Raw genomic sequence first — 15836 nt, forward strand, 5'->3', positions numbered from 1 at the left:
AATAAAAAAATACTGTGAAAAATACAAATTAACCAAAGGGGGGGAAAACACAAACTATAGTTACAAGAACAGATACATTAATTGCTTTTTTAAAAAATGGATTGCTGTAAACAGCTCCTACTCAGCACAACTACAAATTTCGTCCTATCTCCTATCTTGAGGAGCTCCTTATCTACGTAAAACTCCTCCCCCTAGAAGATTCCAGTATAAAGCAAAAATAAATTATACAAAATCATGAGCAGAACTCTGACATACACCTTTTTCCAATAAATACACAATTTAACAATCAACATTTTATTAACAAAAATAAAATGCCGTTAATCCTTCAACGTACATAAATGTTTTAAAGAAAATGCTACCCCCTCATAGTGGTATCTTCTTCCATCTCACTTCACGCATGTGCAGCCCTGAAACAGGCACTACTAAGCCAGCCTCTCTTGCCATAATTTGGGTCCTACAGGTTGCGGGAGAAACCATCATCTTTCCGGTGAGAAATCAAAACAAGACGTTTATTTCAAACACGTGAATTAAACACCAGTTTCGCCATATACATTTAGTTATTTCAGTTATAAAAGATAGGAAACCGATGTTTGGCTTGAGTTAATATTTAGTTTTGACCATGCGTGAATGACCTTACTTGACTCTGTTGTGTGCACCCATAAAGCAAGCAAAGCTATGCTAGTGATTCCAGACTAAAGTTCGTTTATGTTGGAAACCAGTTTTATAGTCTGTGCAGATAGCGAATTGTGTGTGTACACCTCACGAGTGCCAGGTGATCTGGAAACAGAGTCTCCAGTCACATGGTTACTGGATAGAAAACGGAGTCCAGGTCAGGTTTGAATGTGTATAATACCATGGTGTAATACATGTAGTGCCACAGGGACGTGTATAAGGACTTCTGCTCTTCCTAATTACATCAGTAGTTTTGTCTGTTGAGTTACAAATTGAGATGAAAATCAGACGAGACCAAAATGGAAGTGAACCCAAAAAGATTTAGGCTAAACTGCTACCGTGGTTTCCTTCAAGGAATGGCTGGATGAGACACGCCCACGCCTTAACACAAAAACTTTAAATGCGTTATTTCTAGGCATTACAAGAAAGCCAGGGATATTTCTGTTTTAAAGATAAATCTACAAGATATATACTTGTCTTCAAATTTGTATTCATGCAGTCACGTTCAAATTGTTGGACAATTAGTTAGGAGTAGTTATTTAGGAGTAGGAGTATTTAAGAGGAGTTATTTAATTGAATATTTTAAAATATATTCAGTGTATAAAATGATTTATCTTGTTATATACCAGATGACAAATGTCCATGTTACAGCCATAAATGAGGTGCAGCAGACAGCGATACTGTGCTGCTGTTAACTGCAATTACACAAGTTCTTCTTCAATGAGTCTTTGATATCATGCAATGATTTGCAATGCTAAAGAAATTGATTTAATGTCCTCGGTCATACTCTTTTCTGGAGTCATTGATTGAATATAACGTTTTGTTTTGTCCAGCATTACTTGTCCCATTGAGGCAGCTTGTGGTTTATAAACATTGCAGTTTCTTACAAAAAAAATGCTTTGGTGCATTTTTCAAAGGACTGTGCCAAAGTGCAAAACTTTTTTACAAGCAAACTGTACAAATTGACTTGTAAAATTATAAACATAAGGACACATTGTAGTTTCCAAAATGCTGACCTCTTAATCACCCAGTCAGTTTGTGAAATATTGACTTACATAAAGGCCTGTTCATTACAAAGTACGCAAAATGCTAAATTATTTTAATAACAATTACTGCCCATTTTTACAAATGGTCTTGTCTATGTAAGAATGCACAGCTAATCATTACATTATTACACAACATGCTGTGAGAAATCAGTAGCAAGATGTGACAACAGGGTCATGGTCAAGATTAACAACTAACAGGAACTGTTCTCTCACAGCAGAGCAGAGCTGCAGTAATTGACTGTGTCATAAACAGAGAGCTGACAATTCAGCAGCTGGTCGTGTTGTTCCAGTCAATCTGTAGAGGTTAAATGGTGCCTCAATTACCATGAGATTTTAGAATCAGTACAGAAACTGAGGTATTCAGCCCTAGAACTGCATGTGCAGCATCACATAAATTGCTGAATAAATGTTAAAAAATAATAATAATAATAATAATAATAATTGCTTACACTTATATAGCACTTTTGTGAACACTCCACTCAAAGCGCTTTACAGGTAATGGGGATCCCCTCCACCCCCACCAGTGTGCAGCCCCACCTGGATGATGTGACGGCAGCCATAGTGCGCCAGTACACTCCCCACACACCAGCTCTCAGTGGGGAGGAGAGCAGAGTAATGAAGCCAGTTCATAGAGCGGGATTATTAGAAGGCCATGATTGGTGTTATTAGCAACATGATGTGAAGTTAATCTATTTACACTGCTCTTTTGCATTACATAAAGGCACTTTTTTTTTAAAGGCACTCTATAAAATAGGGTATTATTATTACATTTCCTTGGTGACAGAACAGTTTTACTATTTACATAGGGTTTTATATACATTGTCATCTGGGTCAGGGATTCCTAATCCTGGTTTTTCAAGTGCACAAACTTGCTGATTGTGTATCGGCCAATGGATGATAATTCAGTTTACATGTTAAAATCCATCACTGGCTGATGCACAGCCAGCATCCGCCAAGTACATCCGTTTTCTGTTATTTCCAATTAATCACGGAAGGCAGAGACAATTTTGCAAACTTGATTTATTGAAGGTATTTTTTGTTTAGTTTTACTCTGCGTTTCAGTTCATACACCAATGGTTCTGTATTAAACGAGAACATTGCCCCGAATTAACCTGAGCTCAGGCAAGAACTAGACCACTGCAACGTTTCTGGGTAGGCCTTAGGCATTATTTTTTCTTATGAAATGGGGTGGCAAATCTCAAAGCCATAAATGTGTACCTCGTGTAAGTGTATTGAGATCTGAACTCTTGCCCTCCTATTTCCGTGCCACTCATTCTTTTGTCCATATCCATTTCTCTATTCCCCGTTAGGTGATTATCAGGAACTGCGCAGCTGGAGTGGAAAGAGAGTCTTTTCCATGACTTTTACAGGATACAAAGGGAGATGTCATTAAACAATGGAATAGATGCAAGCTCTGAAATATTCACTGAAAGCAAAGGAGTCAGGCGTATTTTAGAGTTACAGAGGGTCCTCCACACAGCTTGTGTCGTCCATGGTGTATACATGTATGAAGACTCTTCTCTGGTTTTGGCACACGGACTAAGGTAAGTAGTGCATCAAAATGAAGGACGTCTTCCCCAGTCTTTTACTGTTGCCATTCTCCGATGGCTTCCCCCACCTGCTTCAACCACTGCTTTGTCATTGTGACAGACCTCACTTGCCCCTCACAAGCACAACTGAGCAGCTCTGTCCCTGTACAGACTGAACGCCTTCCTCGACCAAGGGCATGATGCAAACGTGTCTTTTTATTACCCTGTGTTCGTATTAGTGTGCTATTCACCTTTTTAATGGCTTCTCAAAAGCATAACAAATTAGAAAATAAAAAAATCTGTCAGAATTGCTGTTATTTCAATTTTAAAAATGAAAAGAGCACTCTGGTATTTTTTGTTTTTAACTTTGAATCGCCAGTTGTTTATTATATACACACCTGATCTGAAATCCGTACTTAAAAAAAACATGTTCTGCTCGTTGCAATGCCCCTTTTGTAGGCACACGAGTAGTGGAAGATCTGCAGCCAGTGTGCCTCACAAGCTGAGACGGATTGTGCTTCATTCTAGGTTGACTGAGGGAACACGCTTTCAGCACAAACAAACTTGGGTCAGATTCTCGTGGTTATTTCTGATTCAGTTAATGAATCCATTAATGCTGTTAAAACATTCAGGAATTGTTATGGAACTTTTTATTGGACATACTGTGAAAAAAGCAATCAACATGGAACAATATAATATGTGTTATGAAATTAAATCTTACGATTTTCCATAAAAGTACCTTTTTTGCTTATTTTTGCTCGTATAGAAATTCACTTTCGGAAATTTCAGGAATAAATAATGGCACAGTTTTAAATAACTTTTAGTGAAGTTTGAGGTTACAGAAAGTGTATGAAGAATGAATGCTTTTTAGGCCTATGTAAATAGTATACGATGAGTACTGAAGTATTGTTCACCGAAAGGGCTTGCTGTGTAATATTGGTATAGTTAAAGAAGTAAGATTCAAATTCTACAGTGAATAGCAATTTGTTATTTTATGATGCAATGACATTTGAATAGTAATTTTAGAGGGCATAGGCTTGTTCTGGGCTCTGTTTCTAAATGGAATTTCAGCATGTTTTATTTTATTAGTTAATACATCTTTTCATTGTTATAGTCAGGAAAATAAAAAAAAATAGATATATGCAATTGATTGTGATAGATTCTTCACTTTAAAATGATATAAAATTACAACAGGAATAGAGTTATTTGATAAGCAGTCTAATCTAAGATGGGTCTAGAACAGGACTTTATAAAAAGTAGTTTATTAGTTATTCTCTAATTCTTCTCTTTCGTTGCTACTGTAACTCATATATTGGCTTATATGAAGTACTAAAATTAAGGACAGATTGATTTACATATATACTATTACTTTCGTTGATCTGCTATGCATGTTCTGCTACTAATGTGTGTTGTGTATTTTTAATCAGTGTGCCAATATTGCTTTTTAATTTGTCCAATAGATTCCTAATAGTGATTAAAGAACTCTGACAACTGACTGTTCCAATTTCGAAATGGTCTAGGAAATTGGAGGGTTACATGAGGTTTAGTATATAAACAATCTTGACCTGGAATGAGTGGTATTTAGGTCCTACTATGAATTTTATTTCCAATTAGTAAGGTGTTGATGTATATAATGTAATATTAGGGCAGAGAATAGCAAAGACTAAAATTACAGAAGTTAAAACTTTAACCAGAAATCAATCTGGACTTCAAACTTTTGATTTAATCATCTGTAACACAGCCATAACATTTATAGATCTCAAAATATAATTTTCTTAACCCTAAGCCAGGCTGAACCCTCATTACAACTATCCTCTTAATACTTTATAAACACTACCTGTAGGTATAATTTAAGGTAGAATTGCAGATTGTCTCAGAGGACAATCATTTTCTTATGACCCAAACATGGTACTAATCATTATTAAGTTGACATTTTAGCTCTTGTGCAATTATATTCTGAATAAGTAGTTCAAAGCTTCAAGTGCAATTAAGGGTTTAGAGCTCTTTGTGCAAATCAACTTCTCAAGCTGAGATCATAACAATGACTGATATGTTAAAGTGTTTCAAAAATTATGTTTCAATTTTTTCTGTTGAACAAAAATGGAATTGTATTTGAATAATGGCTAAAGAGATGTCTAAAAACATGATATCGTTAAGTTAAAGTGTTTTAGAAATGTCACAAATGTTTCCATTATGAATGAGTAACATAATAAAATATAATAATTGTTTATATAACAAAAAGGTGGTTTAGACTTTAAGATAAAATCGGTCTAAAAAATCCTCTATGGTCTTTATATTCAGAACTCATTCTTGATACTCATACAGTTTGTCGCAGAACCACGCCAACAGCTCCCTAGTACAGGCGCACTAGAGAATAATTTCTTTTTTTCACTGAGCCCTAACGCTCGCCCTGAAACTTAAATAAAAAATTCCAATAGCACGACTGCATACTGGTGTTCTGTCTTCTCCAGAGATATTAGACATAACGATGGTGAAAAGCACAATCCAGCAGTCCATATATTGTCACAGCATTGGAAACCTTTGGGGGAAAAGGATAGGTACAAAATCCTGGATGTGCTAAGATATTTGAAAATTCCTCTTGGATAGACATTTAAGGACCAAAAAGGAGGGCATGTGGAAAAATTCTCGATGTGAAAAGTAAAATACCAAAAAATGTGTGCAAGGCCGAATTAGGCCCAAACACACTTTTAATCAGTATACAGAAGGGAGCAATAAAATACTGGTTACACCTAAAAAACTGTGACCGGAACCCCTATCACCACAAGACCCCGCGGAGCCAAGAACTGTGCCCAGAGAAGAGCCCTCTCATTCAGCTGGTCCTGAAGCTCACTGACACCAGCCGACCTCAGGACAGCACAGCTACAGCAACACAAATGAAAGTCACCCAAATCACAGCAGAAGCCAAATCCACTTCCTTATGCACTTGGGTACTACACACAAACACAACACAAACTAGAATGCTACAGGACCCCAGAAGGAAAATACTGAGTACCCCTGATACCCTTGATGAAGTACAGGCTCAGTGACCACAGTCTGGAGGCACAGGCAGACCTGGCTGCCCAGAGAGGACAGGCTGTGCTCCTATTGCCAGCATGGAGAAGCAGACACAGAGATGCACTTTCTGCTGCACTTTGAGATATATTCTGAGACAAGACAATCAATGTTTCCTAAAATAAACCTTGTCCCAGAATTCCCTTACCTGACAGAATCAGAACAGCTTCCAATCCTTCTGGGGGAGGAAACTCAATTGAGCTGTAGCCCAGTATGTGATCTCCTGTCACAGCCTAATGAACAGAGTGAGCCTGTCTCACATTAATGTTTTATGTGATGCCTGTAAATGCTGTGTTAATTTTATCTGCTTTGTAACACTAACTCATCAGTCACACCAATAAATGTGTTTGAATTTGAATTTGAAATCGAAGAAGTGCAATCAGAATGTGAACTAACAATATTATATGAATATACAGTCTTTATGGCTACCACATGGGTTGTCACAATATAATCTGTTTGTATGAATTACTGTTGTTGTAGGATGTGACTTACCATAAGCTGAAGAAACCTATGTTGACTGTTGGTGAAATACATTTTGACCCACAAGCAGTACGTGCCTTGAACACTATAGCTAACAACGTTTCGGCTGTGGAGCTTCTTCAGGTGCGAGAAAGAGAGGAAAGTCAGCAGCTAATAAAGTGAGTGGAGAGGAGGTGGGAGCAGGAGAGAGGCAGAGTGGGCACTCAGGTGGTGTGAAGTCAAGAGAGGTGAAGAGAGGTGTGAAGTCAAGACTTTATTCATTTGAAGGTCTTGACTTAACTATCATGACTTCTGTGATGCTGTACATACTGTTTAAGGTTATGGAAACAATAATTTTAACTAAATTCGAGAATAACTTTTATAGAAATAAGATGTTAGGGTGTAGTCAATATAGATTTCGAAAAAAGCTTTTCATAGCTTACTTGTGAACTTATATGTGAGAATTCTTTGAACAAGCAACAACACTGATTTAGTCCAACGTCCAGCTTACCAATGACACAAAGGAGTTGTTCTTTTCATAAGAGGGGCATAGGATTACTTTTGTATTTTTCTTGATTTTCACTCCGCTTCACATTCAAAAGGCTAAATAATCTCATCACCTATCCTCAGTCACATCTTTTATTTATTAAAGAAAGTGCAAACTCACTCGCCTGTATCCCAGTTAGTCACAGCTGATCAATTCATGCCGATGTCACCAATGACATTTAATCAATATTAAAAATCTGTGTACTCTGTGTAGAGAGAGTGACGAGTTTCCTTTGTTGTTCTGAATAAATTATGAAACACATTTTCTGAGCTAAATTGTTTTCTGTAACGGTATATACTGAAACCATGGTAAAACAAAGGAATTAGGAAGAGATAAATCAAAGAAATAAAGAGGTCTCCTATTAAAAGAGACTCCTTCAGTCTTGCTCGTACTGTATAGTGCCAGGGCCGCTTTGATTTAAATCCCCAGAGCTCACATTTGTGCTATTTCCTGAAAGCACATTTTCCGGTGCTGTAGCAGTTAATGTTCCCAGGACCTCCACTGACGGCAGGGCAAGACTGGGCGGCCAGGTCTGTCCGGTTGTCTCGGCCACGCGGCGCTGTGTTAAAGGACGAGCGGCTCGAACAGGGACGGGTCGGAAGAGGCTGCTTTCACTTCCTCATCCTCTGCTGCGTGTGGCTGAAGGGCTCATGTGGCAGCGATCCAAGATGTGTAAAACACATAGTACTCTAATCCAAATCCGGTGGGTACATAGAAAATAATGAGTGATTCTGTTATATTAGTTTTTAATATAATATATTTAATATTTTTCTACAATTCGTTGATCAAATAACTAATTATAGGTTGTTTTAAGCACTTAATAGCATGAGTAAACTTAGATAGGAATTTCAGTTGCATCAGTTCTCAGCAGTTTTAGTACTTTATAAGATATTTTTACTAAGCGGTTATTTTCTTAAGCAGAGAGGCTGTTCAAACAGGGAAATTCCCTTCCTGGTTCTTCCTTTCTCGAGTATTATTATTAACTACCAGCTTCTGTGTTAAACAGCTTGTAACATGTTTGAAGTTATAGGATCGGAGAAGTGCCAGACAGTGTGCTTGTTATTCTTTCATGCATTTCCCCTGTGATCCCTTTTTATCCTAATGTATGCATGGAGACAAACTGACCCAGTTCTGAAGTTAATAATGTTTCATTAAGAAGGAAGTTGCATTTCAACTCCTCCTTGTCTCATTGTTATAAGTCATTCGTCCTGGTGGTGCCCACAAAAGTCTTCTTGCGGTCAGCAAGATTAATTTGCTGCCCTGTGGCTGTTGGACTGTAATAGGTTTGACATTGCAAGCAAAAATGACGGATTGAAAGAAAATCATTTGAAGCTTGTGGCCCTGAAGAGTGAAATTGCATTAGTTAATTCTCAACAGCAAAGCACAAGGGCTCCTGTCGGACGTAATGATCATTGAGTATTTCTAGGGGAAATTCTTGAAAATAGAGTAATAAAGCAATCCAATATGGGGAGAAGGAACTGAAACACAAGGTTTGTTTTATCGATGGTTACAGAATCTGCATAGAGGAAGCTTTGTGCATTTCTCGGAGAATTAAATAAATAACTTAGCCCATTGACAGGTTCTGCTCATGGCCTGAGAAAACAATGTTGCTACCATCCCGATTTTCATGCGGTATAGAAATGTAAGCTTTCCTTTTGACCACCTAGCACTCAGCATTCCTTTCTCTCTTTCCTATCCTTTTGTTGTCATTGTCATCCTTTTGAGCATCCTGTGACAACCCTGCAAACCAGTGTCCCTGAAATATGAAAAAAAAATTCTATTGAAATTGCGCCATCACACATCACTTTATTGGCCATATACAATTTCTTACGTTAGGAATTTGTCTTTTCGCATACCCCAGCTTGCTCTCCATGAGACACACAGACAGGGAGAGAGAAGCTGGGGGTCAGAGCACAGAATCAGCCATTTATACGGCGCCCCTGGAGCAGTTGGGGTGAAGGGCCTTGCTCAATGGCCCAACAGAGTAGGATTCCCATGCCGGCTGCGGGATATGAACCAGCAACCTTCCAGCCACAGGTGCAGATCCTCAGCCACAGATCCACCTCTCCGCCTCCAAAAATCTGTGTTTCCCCGTCTGGGAATCAAATCCCAGTTTCCTGTGTGACAGGTGGGGATACTCACCACTATACTAACGAGGAGGACAGGTAGAAAAATACCTGCAAGCCCACTAAAGCCATAAATGTTGTTTAGGAAGAAGTTAAATTTCTAATCTTGCCCATTCCCACTCTCCTCCACTTAAATATCATGCCAGTTTCACATGCTCCTTTCTCACGCTTAGTGCCAGAGTCTGTCTTTTCCTGCACTCTGTGCCAGTGAGAGACCTTAATTTTAATTCTCTGTATTTTCTTTGCTCAAAACACCATCTTCTCCTTCTCCTGCAAGACTGGACTTGCTGGTCAGGCCACTGTACACTTCCCCCAAACCTCCTTTCCTGCAAACCTGAAGAAGCAACTCTTACTGTAGATCTCTCTGTTTCCATGCTCTGCAGAAAGCAGCTGGCTTCCCACAGCCCCATGGCATCTTTCTCTTCTCTTCTGGCTCTCTTCTGATGTCGTCACATCTCCACGAAAGTCAGGAACAACCACGACTCCCTCCTGTTCCCTTTCCTCTGCCTCCTGTTCCCTCCCTCTACTTCCTGTTCCCCTCCCCCTTTCCGCATTCTGTGTTTGTTCCTCTCTGTGTTTGTCGGCCCTGATATTACGGAATGATTATAATACAAAATGTGTTCCTGTGTGCTAGGTTGTGTACCTAATAGGATAAAAGCTTACTATCATCAAAGAATGACATGGTAAACGACCATATAAGTCAAGAGTGAAGTCCACTTTACGTAAAACTCGTCGTATTGTACAGTCTCTGCAACCAAACCCTGAATTATTATGATTCTGGTTCACTTGAACCCCTGCTCGTGATTTTCCCCCTGTCATCTCTCAAGACAGCTCCCTCACACCTCCCTTCGGAAAAGAAGGGGTACATTCCATTAGCCAGGCAGGTTAACCCAATAAATCCATCGAACTCAAATTTATTCCATCTTAAGTATCGTTTGGCCGTGCTGCTGAAATCAATTTTCTAGGTTTTCTTCGGGACCTGTATTGATTAAGTCAGTGATTCCATTAGCGTCTAAATAATTTGACGTTATAAACCTACATTCATTTGTTTTAATGTCTTCATCCCCATTATTACTGGATAAAGGAAAAGAGGAGAGAGAATTTCAGTTGGCTTCAAGTCTGATTAACCTTTGTTTTATTTTTTTTCCAGATATTGGGATTGCAACAAAAATGTATACCATTTGCAAATACATAACAAACAGACTCAGCATATTTTTCCTGTGGTTAGATTAAACAGAGCACCATGGCTCTAATGTGGTGCTTTAATGCACTGCAGCAGAAGGTGCTTTTCCATCCTCTATGTGGAACAGCTGGAGAACAAAAGGCTGTCTTAATTAGCTTAAGAGCTTAATTTGGAGCAGCTATTTTTCCACAGGTTTGTAAACAATTTAGCTCAGTTTGCTAGTTTATTATTTTGAGCCAATTTGAAGGAAAAACGACAGCTCAGATTTCAGGCAACCACAAGAACATTTTTCAAGGTTTCTACCAGAAATCCTTTAAGAATGAAAGAATGATGTTCTTACTGAGCATGTTCACAAGTTTGATCGTGAACTCTTAATTATTGCTGTGTCACACTGCGGTGTCTAATACATGCTCTCTAGTCACGGTCTTATCAGATCAACCCACTGAAAGGACCTGCAATGGTCAGGCTTCCAAGACCAGTCACAAGACAGTCACTGCAATCAGCCTCAGGAGGTGGTGGGGAAGAGAAGTAAACATTATCAAGTAAATCAAAGGCTCAGATATGGCACTTAGTGTTTTTGAAGGGCTTCAAGCCAGCAGCCGTATAACCCTGCAGCTCACCACTGGCAGCCTACTGAAGCATGAGCCTGGTCAGTACCTGGAGGGGAAAGCTAAGGCTGCTGCTGGAAGAGGTGTTAGTGGGGCCAGTAGGGGGTGCTCACTCTGTAGTCTGTGTGGGTCCTAATGCCCCAGTATAGTGACAGGGACAACATAGTGTAAAAAGGCTCAGTCCTTCTGATGAGATGTAAAACTGAGGTTCTGATTCTCTGTGGTCATTAAAAATGACCAGGGCGTTGCTTGAAAAGAGTAGGGGTGTTACCTTGGTCTCATGGCTAAATTTCCCCCTGGCCTTTAGCAGTCATGGCCTCCTAATAATCTCCATCTCTGAACTGGCTTCATCCCTCTGCTCTCCTCCCCACTGAGAGCTGGTGTGCGGAGAGTGTACTGGCGCATCATCCAGGTGGGGCTGCACACTGGTGGGGGTGGAGGGGATCCCCATTACCTGTACAGCGCCTTGAGTGGAGTGTCCAGAAAAGCGCTATATAAGTGTAAGGAATTATTATTCAATAAACAGTAGATAAACCAAATTTCTGTATGTACCATATCATCTTAATGCTAAAACATTTGGATACTTCCATGAAAAAATAACAAAATGCTAACAGTTAGCATTGCTGCCCTACAGTGCTTGGGTCTGGATGTGACGCTGGCCTGTAGCACCGACTATGTGCCCTTTGCATGCACTGCGTGGGGTTTTTCAGGATGCTCCGGGTTCCACCCTCAGTGCAAAGACATGCCTGGCAGGTGAAGTGGAATTTCTGAACCCCCCCCCATGTGATGTGATTGCATTAATGGACAGGATTCTCTTCCAGGGAGTTTTCCCACCACAAGCCCTGTGCCCACTGGGGTCAACCACAGCCTGTCCTCTGACACATTGCAAGAGAAGGTCAAGCATTTTGTAAATCAGGAAGAACTATCCTGAGGCTTTGTAGCCACAGAGGTGCTGTTAGACATTGAGCTGGCTGCTTCTACGTCTAAGAGGAGTTTGGATTTTTTTAAAATCATGTTGCATATTTACTAAGAATGAAAAAAAACACAAAAGAAGGCAGAATAATTAATACAGTTTCTGAAATCACTCATTTTCCACTAAATATTATAAATAATGCTCATCCTTGTGTTGTTTCAGGGAAATCTTGAAGTAATGGCGGAGAAAAAAAATCTGAATTGTGGGATTGTGTGTTGTAAATAAAAATGAGTTTTCTATAACTCATAATTTGTTTTCCTTTTTGTAAGATAAATACAGTAAAGTTAGGTAAAAACAATGAAGTCAATGATGCTGATAATACCCCTTCAGCTCCCCTTTTTTTCTCATTTGAATTGACACTTACAATTCACTACAATTAAAGCTTTATTATCCACTGGGGGTGTGTCAAAAGTAACAGAAATTAGTAGGTGACATTTACATTGATGCTTTCATTTTTACTTTAAAGGTGGGGACAATTTTTCTGTAGCTAACTCTATTCTCCAATTACCCCAGTTAACAGCTGACTGTTGCCTAACCTACAAAAGCATTTGTAAATGTAGACCTTCTTATTGTCATAAGACTCTCAATCCCAGGAAGACTTGTAATAAGCTTTATTTCTAAAACCTCTGCTAGTGACAATTACGTATGACAGTACTCAGGAGCGAATTATGAGTGACATCAACTGATTCATAGGGAAGCAGGGCTCAGCTCTGCTTAATGTCGCTGGTCATAATTAGGGCCTCACTCAGAGACTCACTGACTGCCATCTTACCAGCTGATTAACAGATTCCATGTGTCTGATCATCACGGTGAAAACGTTCTGAGCTCTTATGAGGCCTTTTCCCCCTGCAGATGTTGTAAAACTCTGAGCTGAAGAGGCTGTTTACTGGATCCTAACTCTGTGCAAATTGATTTTCTTCCTCCTTTTTAGATGCATTTGCCTTGGCCATCAATATACTGTAGGAACGTTAACACAAGGTTCCCATCTCTTCTATTTCTGTATAACCTTCTTGGACCTCTGGGTGGCTCAAAGTAGGGTACTTCAGAAAAGGTCACCTGAATGAATTTTCCATGATACTGTATTTATGATGCTCTAGATTATGTTTCTAATGAAGTTAAAATGCTGCCCGCATTAAAAATAAGTTTAGAAATTTCTAATTTCATGCCATTTTGGATATTTCTGAAATTTTAAGGAATTAAAAGGTTAAGGATAAATTTCATTATTAAATCAAATGTCATTATTAATGCTTTTTTTGAACATGTGTATAAACAAATCTTTGATCTTGAGTGAGCAATTGCAAAAGATAACTAGAACAAATGATAACATCCAACTTTTATTTGTCAGACTCATTATTTAGGGATGCAGTCTAACAATAATTAGACATAAAGAACCAAGAACAGCCACCATAAATCTTTTTTTTGACAGCATGTATTAATACAGATTATTCAAATTGCAACTCAACTGGCCTAAAATATTCCTTCCTGCACCCTTCAACTGTACAATTAACTGATGTATTGTCTTATACCTAGTGTCAGGACCCTGTGCGGGGTTGAGGTTAGAGGTCCGAGAGGGAGAGGGAGTCTCCAGTAACCCAAAGCCAAATCGTAAAGCAGTCCCTAGTCAGATGGAGGGCACAGATCCGTTATCCTGAAGGACAATGAACGTAAGTGAACAAACGACAAGACAAGAAGAGCTCAGCAAGTAATCCTCAACAGTGAGGGTGGAGAGGTGCGTTTAAAAGGCTTAAGCAGGGAGGAAAGAGGAAAGTGGTTGGATAATAGATTAATTGGGGTGAGCAGTGCGTGTTGGAATGTGGCGGCGAGTGCGTGGTTGCGTGGTGACTCTAACACCTACTGTAGATCTAATTTAAAATGAGATATTACAGAACCAAACAAAGTCATTAATGCACCACATTTCATAGCTGGGCAACATTTAGCTGTCATAGCAGTAGGAATCCTGTAGAAAAAAAAAAGCCAGTTTGTGCGATCAGGAATGTAAATTGTTGTTGCCGTGATATGGTAATGAATGAATGAGTGAATGATGGAATCACTACCTGGACTTTCTCATATTCCCAGAGCTGTAGTGTTATGTCCTTCACACAGATTTCTAATGGGTTCATTGATCAGCCATGAGAATTATAGTAACAGCCTTTTTGATTGGCAGGTCAACTGGCCGTGAGTGTTCCAGCAATAGATCGTCTGCCTGGCAGGCCGACTTGTTGGTTAAATTGCATTTTCCTTCCCTGCTTTTGACTTTGGAAGTCAGATTCGAGTGTCTTTTTATTTTGTTTATTTTAAGACGGACAACTCACGTGACCTTTCCTTCCTAAAAAGGTGCATTGACGATTGCTTCTATTTCACTGTAGACATTAGAGAGCATACATGGAGCCATCAGTAGTGCTTATCGAATCTTCAAAATAGTAGGAAATAATGGATTACAAAATGAATCTAAAAATGTTTCCACTACTGAAATGGTGAAATAAAAATGCTGTATCATTTGCTATATGTGGAAACTCAGACAAAAGGGGATAGCATCTATATTGTCTATATATATCTATATTAACTATATTATCTTTAAAAGCCCTTTTTAGAAGGAGTATTTTCTAATTCACTTTGCAGACCTGAGTGCATCATACTGTAGTTAGCAGTGCAGGACTAATACTGGGGATGACCTTTTAACCTTTAATAATACTGTGTACAGTATTTAAATTTAGAAGTATGCAAAAAAACTCAAATAAGCTACTAATAAGATATTTTAAAATGCATTTTCTAAACAAACCACTGGCCACTGAACATTACAGAAGCAATTTAATAGATTGCTTTCATATAGGATTATCATGATAGGATTTCATTTATCCTTTTCATAAATTAATCTGAATATGAAATCTGTTTAGCCCCTTTTAATAGTTTTACATTATATTTGGTTTTCACAGATTTGATAGGAGAACAGTATCAACATCTGATATATGCAGTTTTTTGACAGTTCTGCTAATTGTATTTCCCAATATTTGCCATAATACCTACTCTATATACGTCTGTTTGAAAAATGACCCATAGAAATGTTCCAGTTTTCTGTAGAAACCTACAGTATAGACAACAGTATACCTATAGAAACCTTTAAGGAATTTTAGTAAGGGCTGTGGGCAACAGCATGGCCAAGGCAAGTCTGTGTGAAGCCTGTTGTCGTTTTCACAAGGCCAGGTGTTGGTAGGTCCTTTGTGTGAAAAGGGTAAGCACTGCTCTGTAGCTGTGCATGAATCTGTATATGATCAATTAAAGGAATTGCAGAAGGAGAACTGGCGCAAAATGTGAATTCTGGAACTGTTACGCAAATCTTGAAATTATGACATACATTAGTTATAGAAACATAATCGATATTGTAGTCCATAAGTAAAGTATTATTCATTTCCATGGAGGTACTGTATTATATGATTAAATGTAGAGGAATATTTTTTTGCAAGGCATGTTATTAGTCTTTTATTAGTTTTTCTTTAAGACTAATGCCTTTTAAGTTCATTACTTCTTATTTGAAAGGCAGCGCCACTCGTCTAATTGGTCAGGTCAACAAAGCTTTGTTCTGCGCACATGTGTGATTACCTCTTCGCATGCTGGGTATGTTGA

This window comes from Atractosteus spatula, chromosome 6 (assembly GCF_055471065.1).
Source record: "Atractosteus spatula isolate fAtrSpa1 chromosome 6, fAtrSpa1.hap1, whole genome shotgun sequence".
NCBI classification, from domain to species: domain Eukaryota; kingdom Metazoa; phylum Chordata; class Actinopteri; order Semionotiformes; family Lepisosteidae; genus Atractosteus; species Atractosteus spatula.